The following is a 13,902-nucleotide window of genomic DNA, read 5'->3' as shown; positions in this document are numbered from 1 at the left end:
AATTATGGTTTTTTTTTGACACTGTCTTGCTCTGTTGCCAAGCTGTGGTGCAATGGTTCAATCTCACTGGAACCTCTGCCTCTAGGGTTCAAGCCATTCTCCTGCCTCAGCCTCCTGAATAGCTGGGACTACAGGCACACACCACCATACCCAGATAATTTTTGTATTTTTAGTAGAGATGGGGTTTCACCAAATTGGCCAGGATGGTCTTGATCTCTTAACATCATGATCCGCCCACCTTGGCCTTGCAAAGTGCTGGGATTACAGGTGTGAGCCACCACACCTGGCCAAATTATGTTTTTTTCTCCTTCCTTGAAAATGAGAAGCTGTTTTATGCTACTCTTAGGATATCATATGCTAAAGATATTATGGCTTAAAATAGGTAGTAGACAATGTTACACTGATGAGAAATATCTGTGTAAGGAAAATTTTTCAGTTATTCTGGATTTCCAAATCTTGCCTTCTTAAAATGATAGAATGGTAAGCTCAATAAAAACTATCCACTTTCTGTGAGAAAAGAGGGTCAGTGAAGATCCAGCCTTGCTGTTCTTTTCAGAAATTAGATAAAGTGTTCCTTAAGAGTGTCAGATATGGGTCTGGGAACTAAGGGTAAACTATTTTCACCTTTTTTCTACCTTTTCTGCTGGGTCAGTTTGATAGAGAACTGGGAATCAATCCTGGAGTTCTAGTCAAAATTCACTTCCTAAGCACACCTGATGATTTTTTAAGCACGTAATTCTCTATATTCTTCTTGCTTAAATTACCTAAAATCATTTCTATTTCTTCACTGAACCTTAAATAATATAAATGCCAATTAGGAGGGACTTTTGTGAACTGTGACAATAATCATCTTATCCAGAGGATATTTTGGTGTCCTACTTGTCTCGAAAACTTCCCCTACGGGAACAGCCAAGAAACAAGAAATGACTTCAAAATAGATCCCTCAATAACACATCTAATGATATCTACCTTCATCTTGAGAAAAAATGGCCCTATGTGACAATACTTCATCTCAGAAAAAAATAATGATATCTACATTCATCTTGAGAAAGAATGCCCCATGTGACATTTCCTAATACTTCATCTTAGAAAAAAAAAAAAGATATTAATCTGAGTGGGAGTTGCTGGTTTTTTAAAAGTGAATTTTAAAAAATTTTCTGTAAATATTTTTACATGTTTACCTAACTTGGTTAATCCATATGAATGGCTTAATCATAGAAACTGAAATGTCTATTGTTTAAGTGAGTTATCTTAAAAACTAAACTGCAGCATTAAATTATTCTAACATGTTGCCCAAATCGACAATATGTGTTGAATTATGTGAAGTATATAACATTCTGGATCCTTTTCTTGAATCTGATTATTCTTCTCCCAAACAAGATAGCTTATTGGTTGTTTAAATGCTCTCATAGAATGTTTCTTATCTTTTCCTTTTTGCCATCAAAATTTACCTTTATTTATTATATGAGTAACATATATGTTAAAAGATAGTGTATTATTGATTGTGCCACAACATTTACAGAGCTACTAGCAACTTAAAAAAAAGTTAGACATGACAAAGAAGGACAGTACATATTGATAAAGGGGTCAATTCAATAAGAAGGGTTAACTATCCTAAATATATATGCACCCAATACAGGAGCACCCATATTCATAAAGCAAGTTCTTAGAGACTTACAAAGAGAATATTACATGCTCATGGAGAGGAATAATCAATATCATGACAATCGCCATACTGTCCAAAGTAATTTATAGATTCTATGGTATTCCCATTAAACTACCATTGATATTCTTCACAGAATTAAAAAAAAACTATTTTATAATTCATATTATACCAAAAAAGAGGCTGAATAGCCAAGATGATCCTAAGCAAAAAGAACAAAGCTGAAAACATCTCACTACTGGACTTCAAATTATGTTATAAGGCTACAATAACCAAAACAGCATGGTACTGGTGAAAAACATAGATCAATAAAACAGAATACGGAACTCAGATATAAGATCACATATCTACAATCATCTGATCTTCGACAAACCTGACAAAAACAAGCAATGGGGAAAGGATTCCCTGTTTAATAAATGGTGCTGGGAGAACTGGCTATCAATTTGCAGAGAATTGAAACTGGATACCATCTCACACCAGTCAGAATGGCCATTATTAAAAAGTCAAGAAACAACAGATGCTGGTGAGGTTGCAAAGAAATAGGAACGCTTTTGCACTGCTGGAGGGAATGTAAATTAGTTCAACCATTTTGGAAGATGGTGTGGTGATTCCTCAAGGATTTATTAGAGCAAGAAATGCCATTTGACCCATCAGTCCCATTATGGGGTATATACCCAAAGGAATAGAAATCATTTTATTGCAAAGATACATGCACATATATGTTCACTGCAGTGCTAGTCACAATATCAAGGACATGGAGCCAACCCAAATGCCCATCAATGATAGACTAGATAAAGAAAATGGGGTACATATACAGCATGGAATACCATGCAGCCACCCAAAGGAATGAGATCATGTCCTTTGCAGGGACGTGGATGAAGCTGGAAGCCATTATCCTCAGAAACAATGCAGGAAGAGAAAACCCAACCCTACATGTTCTCACTTATAAGTGGTAACTAAACAATGAGATCACACGGACACATGAGGGGAACAACACACACTGGGGCCTGTCAGGGGGTTAAGTGAGAGGAGGGAGAGTATTAGGAAAAATAGCTAATGCATGTGGGGCTTAATACCTGGGTGATGGATTGGTAGGTGCAACAAGCCACGTGACATATGTTTACCTGGGTAACAAATTTGCGCATCTTGCACATGTACCCCAGAACTAAAAATGCAAAATTAAAATTAGAATTAAAAAAAGAAAAAAAGTTAGAGGTTAGCCTCAGTGAATATCAGATTGGTACAAAATTTCAAGCATCTTTAAAAATGAACAAACGAGGTGAGTGATGTCAGCAAGATCACAGAAGAGTAGATTCCAGGCCTCATCCCCCGATGGAAACACTGATTTTGGCAACATTCATGGATGAGAATATCTTTGTGGGAGTTCCAAAAGCTAGCCGAGAAGTTCCAGCACCCCAGTAAAGTAAAAAATGCAAGAGTTGATACATTAAAGAGAGTAAGAAGAAAAGTTAAATTTTATCCATATTCCCCCTCCCCAACATTCTCTCTGCTGAGTGAGTCCTTCTCAGTTGTGATTTTTCCCATGAAAGAAAGTATTAGTGAAGTGGGTTCCTGGCTTCTCCAGTCTTCCAGGAGGCCCCGTAGGTCTTTTCTCACCCAGAACATTCAACATAGCTGAATGATGTGTGAGCAGCTAGGCACAGGGAGAAGAGGCAGGGAGTAACAGAAACCAGGATATGGAACTCAAGTCTGCCACAGATCCTGCTAACTAACTTGCAGGCTTCACCAAAAGGTCCACCTATAAACCTTGCCTGTGGACTCCTCAAACCAATCAGTGTAAACCTGCGGTGCCTCATGGACCACCTCACATATGGACAGTGTACTGTGTACACCTGTGATGGCTTGCACAAGCTCCTACAGACAGCACAAAGCTCTTAAGAGCAGGAGGGAATCTTGGTAGCTGGCTCAACTATACTTGTTTGGGAGAAGGTGCACATCTTGTATACTTAAGGGATCTTCCACAGGGAAAATAAACAGGAGGCTGTTTGCAACAGCCTGAGTTTTGTAGGAGTGGGAGAAGGCATACAATCTAAGACTTCCTCCTTCAGAGGAAACGTTAGGATCAGAGGAGGCACACGTATAAACCCAGTTAGCAGAAGGAAGGAATTTATAAAGATTATAGCAGAAATAAAAGAAACCAAGACTAGAAAATCAATAAAAAAAATCAACAAAACTGAGCTGGTTTTATAAGAAGATAAATGAAATTTAAAAATTTTTAGGTAGACTGCGAGAAAAGAATGTTAATAAAATTGTGAATGAAAGAGGAGATATCACTGCTGGTACCACAAAAATACAAATAACTATGAGACTATTGGAAGTAATTAAAAGCCAAAAAATTGGATAGTCTAGGATAAATGAAAAAAATTAAAAGAAACTTCTAACCCGCCAATAGTGAATCATGAGAAAATGGAAAATCTGAACATACCAATAACAAGCAAGGAAATTGAATTAGTAACCAAAAATTGGCCAAAAAAGAAAAATTCAAAATAGGGTAGCTTCAATGGAGAACTTTGTGCTAAATATTTTTACATAAAAACTAATGCCAGTCTTTCTCAAACTCTTCAAAATACTGAAGAGGGAACACTTTCAAGCTAATAGTATGTAGCCAGCATTACTCTAATAGCTGAACCCAAAGCCAGACTAGGACATTACAAGAAAGAAAAGTTACAGGGCAATATTTCTGATGAAGAGAGATGCAAAAGTCTTCAATGAAATACTAGAAAACTGAATTCAAAAGCACATTAAAAGCATTATACACTATGATCATGGGATTTATCCCTGAGATATGAAGATGATTCAACATATAAAAATCAATAAATCTTACATACCATATTAACAGAATTAAGAATAAAAACCACATAATCATCTCTAGAGATCCAGAAAAATTATTTTAAAATTCCACATTTTTTCACGATAAAACTCTCACCAAATTAGTTATAGAAGGAATGTATCTTAGCACATTAAAAGCATAGATAATAAGCCCATAGCTAACATTAAAAAATGCTAGAAAGTCATAGTAATTAAAACAGCATGGTCTGCCCATAAAAATAGACATATAGACCAATGAAAATAATATAAAGGCTATGAATAAATCCACATATTTATAATCAACTTATCTGTGACAAATTTAGGACACAGGCCTAGCTATGAGCCGGAAAAGAAACAAAAAGGATAAATTGGACTTTGTCAAAATGAAAAACATTTGTTCTGTAAAATACACTCTTAAAAGATAAAAAGACTGAGATAAAATATTTGCAAACCATGTATTCAACAAAGGACTTCTACAATGAATCTGGAATGTATAAAGAATTCTCAAGACTGAACAGTTTTAAAAAGTCTATTAGAAAATTGGCAAAATATATGGAGAGAGAGTTCACTGAAGAGGATATACACCTGAAAATTAACATTATAAACATTGAACATGAAAATATATTCAATATCAATAGTTATTGGAGAAATAAAAATTGAAACTACAATGAGATATAACTTCACATTTATCAGAATGGCTAAAATAAAGTGTAGTAATAATACCAAATGCTGACATAGATATGGAGAAATGAGCTTTGTTCTCTTTGGATTGATTTGGCTATTCAGGCTTTCTTCTGGTTCCATATACATTTCAAAATATTTTTTTTCCTAATTCTGTGAAGAATGTCATTTGTGGTTTGATAGGAATAGCATTGAATTTGCACATGCTTTGAGTAGACTGACCATTTTAACAGTATTGATTCTTCTTATCCATGAGCATGGAATATTTTCCATTTGTTTTGTTATCTCTGACTTTTTCCTTCAGTGTTTTGTAGTTCTACTTGAACAGATCTTTCACCTCTATGGTTAGCTATATGCATAGTTATTTTATTTTCTTGGTGGCTATTGTAAGTGAGATTGTGTTATTGGTTTCATGCTCATCCTGGATATTGTGTATAGAAATGCTACTGATTATTGTACGTTGATTTCTTATCCTGACACTTTACTGAAGTCATTTATGACTTTTCACAGAGTGTTTAAAATTTTATAGGTATAGAATCATATTGTCAATGAAGAGAGATAGTTTTATTTCTTATTTTTCTATTTGATACCTTTAATTTCTTTTGGCTGGTTGCTCTGGCTAGGGCTTCCAGTACTATATCATATAGGGGTGGTGAGAATGGGCATCCTTGTGTTCTTCCAGTTCTCAAGAGGAATGCTTCTAACTTTTGCCCATTCAGTATGATGTTGGCTGTGTTTCGTTGTAGATGGCTTTTATTATTTTGAGGTATGTTCCTTTGATGCCTTGCTTGTTGATTTTTTTTTAATATGAAGGGATATTGAATTTTATTTAAAGCCTTTTCTGCATCTGTTGAGATAATCATTTGTTTTTTTTTTTTTTTNTTTTTCGTCTTTAGTTCTGTTTATGTGATGAATCACAGTTATTGATTTGGTTCTGTTAGACCAACATATCATCCCAGGAATACAGCCTAGTTGTTAGTGTTGCATTAGGTTTTTGATGTGCTGCTGGATTCAGTTTGCTAATATTTTGTTGAGGATTTTTCCATCTATGTTCATCAGAGAAATTTGCCTGAAGTTTTCTTTTCTTCTTGTCTCTGCTAGGTTTTGTTATCAGAATGATGTTGGCCTCGTAGAATGAGTTAGAAAGGGATCCTGCCTCAGCATTTTGGAATAGGATTGGTACCAGCTCTTTTTATTTCAGTGGGATTGGTACCAGCTCTTTTTTCTATATCTGGTAGAATTCAGCTATGAATCTGTATGGTTCTGGCTTTTCCTAGTTGGTGGGCTTTTTATTACTGACTCAATTTTGGAACTCATTATTAGTCTGTCCAGGATTTCAATTTCTTTCTGGTTCAACCTTGGAAAATTGTATCTTTTCAGAAATTTATCATTTTCTTCTAGATATTCTAGTTTCTGTGCATAGAGATATTTATAATACTCTGAGTTTTTTTTTAATATTTCCATGGTGTCAGTAATAATATGCCCTTTTAAATTTCTGTTTGTGTTTACTTGGATTTTCTCTCTCTTTTTCTTTATTAGGCTAGTTAGCAATCTATCAATCTTACTTATTCTTTCAAGAACCAACTTTTGGATTCATTGATTTTTTTTTTCACATCTCAATATCATTCATTCAGTTCTGATTTTATTTCTTTTCTTCTGCTAGCTTCAGAATTTTTCTGCTCTTGTTTTTCTATTTTCTCCTGATGTGATATTAGGTTGTTAATTTGAGACCTAACTTCTTGATGTGAGTGTTCAACACTCTCAACTTGCCTCAATGCTGCTTTAGCTGTGTCACAGAAATATTGGTATGTTGCATTTTTGTTTTTCTTAGTTTTGAATAATTTATTTCTGCCTTAATTTCATTGTTTATCCAGAAGACATTTAAGAGTAGGTTATTTAATTTCCATGTAATTTTATAGTTTTCAGAAATCTTCTTAATCTTGCATTCTATTTTTATTGCACTATAGTCTGAGAGTGTGGTTGGTAGATATTTTTTTTAACTTGTTAAGAATTGTATTAAGGCTGATCATGTGGTCAATTATAATGTAAGTGAGACATCAAGATGAGAAGAATATATATTCTGTTATTGTTTGGTGGACAGTTCTGTAGATGTTAGATCAATTTTGTCAAGTGCAGAGTTCAAGTCCTGAATATCTTTATTAGTGTTCTGGCTAAATGATCTGTCTAGCACTATCAGTGCATAATCAAGTCTTCAACTATTATTGTGTGGTTGCCTGAGTCTTTTTGTAGGCCTTAAAGAACTTGCTTTATGATTCTGGACTCTCCAGTGTTAGGTGCATATATATTTAGGATGGTTAAGTCTTCTTGTTGAATTAGGCCCTTTACCATGATGTAATGCTCTTATTTTCTTTTTTTGATTGTTGTTGGTTAAAATTCTGTTTTGTCTGAAATTAGAATAGCAACTTCTGCCCTTATTGCTTTTTTGTTTGCTTGGTAGATTTTCCTTCAGTTCTTTATTATGAGCCTATGTGTGTTATTGCATGTGAACTAGGACTCTAAAAAACAGCATTCAGTTGCTTCTTGCTTCTTTATCTAATTTGCCACTCTGTGCCTTTTAAGTGGGGTGTCTAGCCCATTTATGTTCAAGATTAATATTGATATATGCAGAATTTTTCCTGTCATATTGTTAGCTGGTTGCTACGTAGACTTGATTGTGTGGTTGGTTTATAATTTCAATGTTCTATGTACTTAAATGTGTTTTTGTGTTGGCCAGTAATTTTTTTTCTTTTGAGACGGAGATAATTTTTAAGTTTTTTCAGATATAAAAGCAACAAATTACTGATACATGTAACAATCTAGATGAATATTCAGATAATCATAGTAAGTGAAAAAGTCAATATCAAAAGATTACATGCTTTATGATTTTATTTATATAACATTCTTGAAATGATAGAATTATAGAAATGTCAAACAGATAAGTGAGTGCCAAATGTCAAGGTGAGAGAAATGGACGTGTGATTATAAAAAGGCAGTCTTAAAATCCTGGTTGTTATACTGTGCTATAGTTTTGCAAGATGTTATTATGGGGGAGAACTAGGTAAAGGGTACACAGCATCTCTATTATTTCTTATAAATATAAATACATAATTATATCAAAGTAAAAATTTAATGAAAAAATACTCAGCAAAAATGACTGTAATATTTGTAATGTATCAATTTATATTTTAAACAATATTAATATCATATTTAAAGTTTATGCTAACTAATACAATTTATATGGTGTCAAAATTTTGCACTTGATACATCTGGGTTTTTCTTAAAAACATATAGTTTTTTGGAAAAAGAAGAACCAAGGATAAATTACACAGTTAAAATTTAAAGTAAATGAAATTTAAAATCTCACAGAGTGAGCCTAAGGGTAGATTGAAAACAACAAAGTACAGAAACAGTGAACTCAAGGGAAAAAAATCATATAATATGAAAAGAGAAAAAACCGACTAAACAAAAATAATCAGAGCCTAAGAGACCTGTGGAACAAAACTTAACATTTAATATTTTTGTTTTTAGTCACTGAAAGCAAAGCTAAGGAGTGTAAAGCTGAGAACAATATTCAAAGACATGGTGGATGAAAATTTCTGAACTTCAATAAAGAACATAAACATTCAGATTTAGGAGCTGTGCAAACCCAAACAGAATAATCGCCAAAAATTCATGCTATGATCTATCATGGTGAATGTTTTTAAAAACTATGAAGAACAACAACAAAAAACCCCAAACTAATATATTCAATGTAGGTAAAGAGAAATGACAAATATTGAGATATAGCAATTCTTAATTTGAAATAATCATTGCAGAAGAAAATGGTTCGACATTTTTTCAAGTGCTGAAAGGAAGGAACTGTTAATCTCAAATTCTGTATTCACTGACAAAATCTTCAGGAGTAAAGAGGGGAAATAAAGACATTTCCAGATGAACAAATCCAAAATAATTTGATTCCAGCATAACTACACTTACAGAAGGGCTAAAAAAAAAAAAAAAAAAAAAAAAAAAAAAAAAAAAAAAAAAAGGCATGTCAGAGAGAAAGGAAATAATAACAGAAGGAGGCTTGGAACTTCAGAAAGAAAGAACAATGGAATGGGTAAAAATAGGAATAAATGTAACAGAATATTCTCCTGTGTAAAAAGTTTTTTGACAATTGAGGAAAATGTAGTAATATCATCTCATATGGCAATCAATATATGTAAAGGAAATACAATTTTCTAAAGGGAAAAAGGAAAATAAATAGAAGCAACTTCATTTAAAGATGTAAAATGTCAGTACCAGTACACTGTATAAGTTACATATGTATATTTTAATAGCTAGGGCAAATAGTAAAAACTTAGAGATATATACTTTAAATAATCATACATCAAAATTGAATTCTGAAAAATATTGAATAATTCACAGGAAAGCAAGAAAATTGAAACCAAGAATAAGAAACAGGGGAACAAGTAAAAAACAATACAATAATGGAGTAAGGCCCACAACATCACTAAATCAATAAATGACCTAAATAAATTATTAAATTAAAAGACAGATATTATCAAAGTGCATTATAGTTTCTCATCTCTATGCTTTTTATTAAAAAATCACTTCAAATAAAATAATATAGATGGGTTGAAAGTAAAAGAATGGAAAATAACATACAAATATAATAAGTTATAAGAATTGTTTATGATTTCTTAGTACGTGTCCTTATAAGATATACATTTTGAAAATATAGTTTCTCAGTTTGTGGCTTGACTTTTCATTTGCTTAATTGTATATTACAACTTAATATTATGGAGAGGAATAACCAAATCAGAAATTAGGCTCAATATTTAAACAGACATTCTATCAAAGAAGATATAAAACAGGTTAACAAGCATATGAAAAGATGCTGAACATAAATATTTATAAAGGATGTAAAAATTAAAACCAAAATGAGATTCTATAATTCTCTAAAATGACTGTAATTAAAAAGACAAACAATCCCACGTGTTGATGAGGATGTGGAAAAACTCAAACCCTCATAGACTGCTAGTGGGAAAATAAAATAGTAGAGCCTCTTTTGAAAATGGCTTGGCAGTTTAATAAAAAATGAAAGATAAACTTTCCATTTAACATAGCTCTACTCACCACACCTTCATTTAACTTACTGTCCTCAGAAGCCCCAAATCATTCATCAGTGCCACCACCACTAATATCTGTATCCAGGTATCTTTGTTGACTTACCGTGAGCCTAAACTACTTTTTGACAAGTGGTGGTGGGATAATTAAATAGGGATATGCAAAACAAAACAAAACAAACAAACAAACAAACAAAACCGTAACTTCAATAATAACCCACACCATATAAAAAACTTAATTCAAAATAGACCACAGACCTGAATGTAAAACTGAAAGCTATAAAACTTCCAGAGAGAAACATAAGAAAATCTTACTGGGACTTTGGGATTAGCAAAGAGTAATTAAATATGCTATCAAAAGTACAATCTATAATAAAATATGGAGATATTCATATTCATAAGAATTAAGATTTTTTTTTAAGAATTAAGATTTTTTTTGTTTTTTGAAAAACACTGAAGAGAATAAAAAGAAAAGACACATACTAGAAGAAAATATCTGTAAATAATACGTGAAATCTCAAAAGTTAATAAGGAAACAAACAATCCAATTTTAAAAAATGGGCAAAGACTTGAATAGCTGATTTATCAGGAAACTTATATGGATGGCACATAGCACATGAAAAGCGCTCCATATTACTAATCATTAGGGTAAAATTAAAACCATAAATAGATCCACTATATACCTTTTAGAATGTCTTAAATTAAAATGAATGACCATGGTCATATTCGTGACTGAATGAGCATGGGTGTGGAGAAACTGAAGCTCTCATGCACTATTGATAGGAATGCAAAGTTGTAAAGACTTTGGAAAACAATTTGAGAGCTTTTTAAAAACCTAAACATACAAGTACCATATAAGCCAGCTATTCTACTCGTATATGTTTACCCAGGAGATGCGAATCCATATCACACAAAGACTTGTACATGAATGTTCACAGTAGCTTTGTTTGCAGTAGTAAAAACTGGAAACAATCCAAATGTTCATCCACAGGGCAATGAAAAAAAAATTATTGTAGTGTATTTACATAATTATATCTGAAATACATAAAAAACTATTTAAATTATTTCAATCACGTATGTTTCACACTGTTGAAATTGTTCCAAAGATATTGGATATGCTGTTCTGTTTCTCACTTTTTTCTTCTTGAATTTGAGTTTGGGAAATTTCTGGCTACTTACCTTCAAGCTCACTGATTATTTCTTAAGCTCTTTTGAGTTCAGATAAGCACATTGAAATGATTCTATTTCTAACCACTTCATTGAGGTATGATTGATATACAAAAGCTGTAGATATTTAATATATACAGTTCAAAAGTTTGGGTATGAGTATACATTCCTACAATTATTACTAAAATCAATGTCATAAACATATCCATCACCTCCACAAGTTTCTTCCACTTCATAAATTAACTAATTTTTGTGACATGAACACTTATAAGATCTATACCTTGTTAGCAAAATTTTAAGTACACAACACAGTATGGTTAACTATAAGTGCTGTGATGTGCAGTAGATCTCTAGGATTTGTCTTGTATAACTGAAACTTTGTACACTCTGACAAATAACTCCCCATTCTCTGCTCTCCTATATTCCATGACAACTACCATTTTACTGTTACTATGAGGTCAACATATTTTTTAAGATTTTACATATAAGTAAGATCATGCAGTATTTGTTCTTCTGTGTCTGGCTTATTTCACTTATCATAATGTCCTCCAGGTTCATCTATGTTGTCACAAATGGTAGGGATTTTCCCTTTTAAAAGCTGAATACTGTTTTATTATATATATGTCACCTTTTTTTTTTATATAGCCAATGATAGATGGACATTTATTTCCATGTCTTGGCTTTTGTTAATGGGACTGCAATGAACATGACAGTGTAGATGTCTCTTTGAGATCCTGAATTCAATCTTTTGCAAATATATCCAGAAGTGAGAATGCTGGCTCATATGGTGTTCTATTTTTAATTTTTTTTGAAGACTCTCCATACTGTTTTCCATATTGGCTGCACCAATTTACATTTCCAACAGCATACAAGGGTTCTCTTTTCTTCACATCCTCATCAACACTTGTTATCTTTTGTCTTTTTGAGAATAGAGATGTGAGGTGATATCTCCTTGTGGTTTTGATTTGCTTCACCCTGTTAGTGATTGCATTTAGCAAAATCCAACTATTTTTCTATGGATTCAGAGTCTGGAGTTCACACCATTCCACCGTGGAGCCATTCCAACTATTTTCTCTATGCTTGCACTCAAGATAGAACATTTCTGTGAGATGTGTGCAGTATTTCTCCACCAGCCAATTCTCTGACTCCAGCTGGGTGTCCTATGGTTTTAACTCAATTCTGACAATGACAACCTGGATATAGCTTCAGCTCCCATGGAATAAGGGCTCAATCCCACAAGACTAACTCAACTTCAGATGCCAATTGAAAGTCCAGGTTGTCAACTATGCTTCTAACTGACTGGCTATAAATCAGAGGTGTATTCCTTCTTCATGTTCAATCATTTGCTAAAGTGGCTCTCATGACTCAGGAAAAACCTTTAATGTTTTTATTTAAAAAATTAATAATGTTTATTATAAAAGAATACAACTTAGTAACAGCTGGTTGGAAGAGATGCATAGGGCAAGGTGCAGAAGGGTCTCCAGCATGGGAGATTCTGTCTCTGTGGAATTAGGGTACACCAACCTACTAGCATGTGGCTATGTTCTTGTTTACCAACCCAGAAGCTCTTTGTGCTCCATCTTGTGATTTTTTTTTTATGGAGGATTCAACACATAGGCATACTTGATGAAATCATTGGCCAGTGGTGATGAACTCAACCTTCAGTCCCTCCCCACTCCAACCCTAGAGATTCCATGTTGAGGTTGGGAATAGGCTGAAAATTCCAACCATTTAATCACTTAGTTGGTTCCCCTAGGAATTAGTCCCTATTTTGAGGCTCTCCACGATCCCCAGTCATCAGTAATCTCGTTAGCATAGAAAAAAAAACACATCACTTTGGACACCCCATGAGTTTTAAGCCCTCCATGCCAACAGTTGAGATGAAGAACAAATATATGTTTATTATAAATCACAATGGCATGTGATATTACATACACTTTTATATACCTGTTGGCCATCTGATGTTTCCTCTGGGTGAATGTTCATTCAGTTTTTTTAAACATTTTTAAATAGAGTTATTTTATTTTACTTTATTGCTATTGAGTTATAGGAATTCTGTATATATTTGCATATTAACCCATTATCAAATATATGGTTTACAAATATTTTCTCTTATTCTGTAGATTGCTTTTTCATTTTGTTGATTGTTTCCTTTGCTGTGTGGAAGCTTTTTAGTTTTATGCAGTCTCATTTATCCATTTTTGCTTTTGTTACCTGAGGTTTTTGGATCATATCTAAGAAATCATTTAGTAAGACAAATTTTAAAAGATTTTCCCTTCTATTTTCTATTAGAAGTTTTTTTTTTTTTTCTGACCCAGCCCCTCCTCTATTAGGAGTTTTATAGTCCAAGGTATTACTTTTAAAAATCCATTAGGGGCCGGGCGCGGTGGCTCACGCCTGTAATCCCCGCACTTTGGGAGGCCGAGGCGGGTGGATCACGAGGTCAAGAGATCG

The sequence above is a fragment of the Cebus imitator genome, unplaced genomic scaffold (assembly GCF_001604975.1).
Source record: "Cebus imitator isolate Cc_AM_T3 unplaced genomic scaffold, Cebus_imitator-1.0 Scaffold0, whole genome shotgun sequence".
NCBI lineage: Eukaryota > Metazoa > Chordata > Mammalia > Primates > Cebidae > Cebus > Cebus imitator.
Note: the sequence above shows the minus strand (reverse complement) of the source record.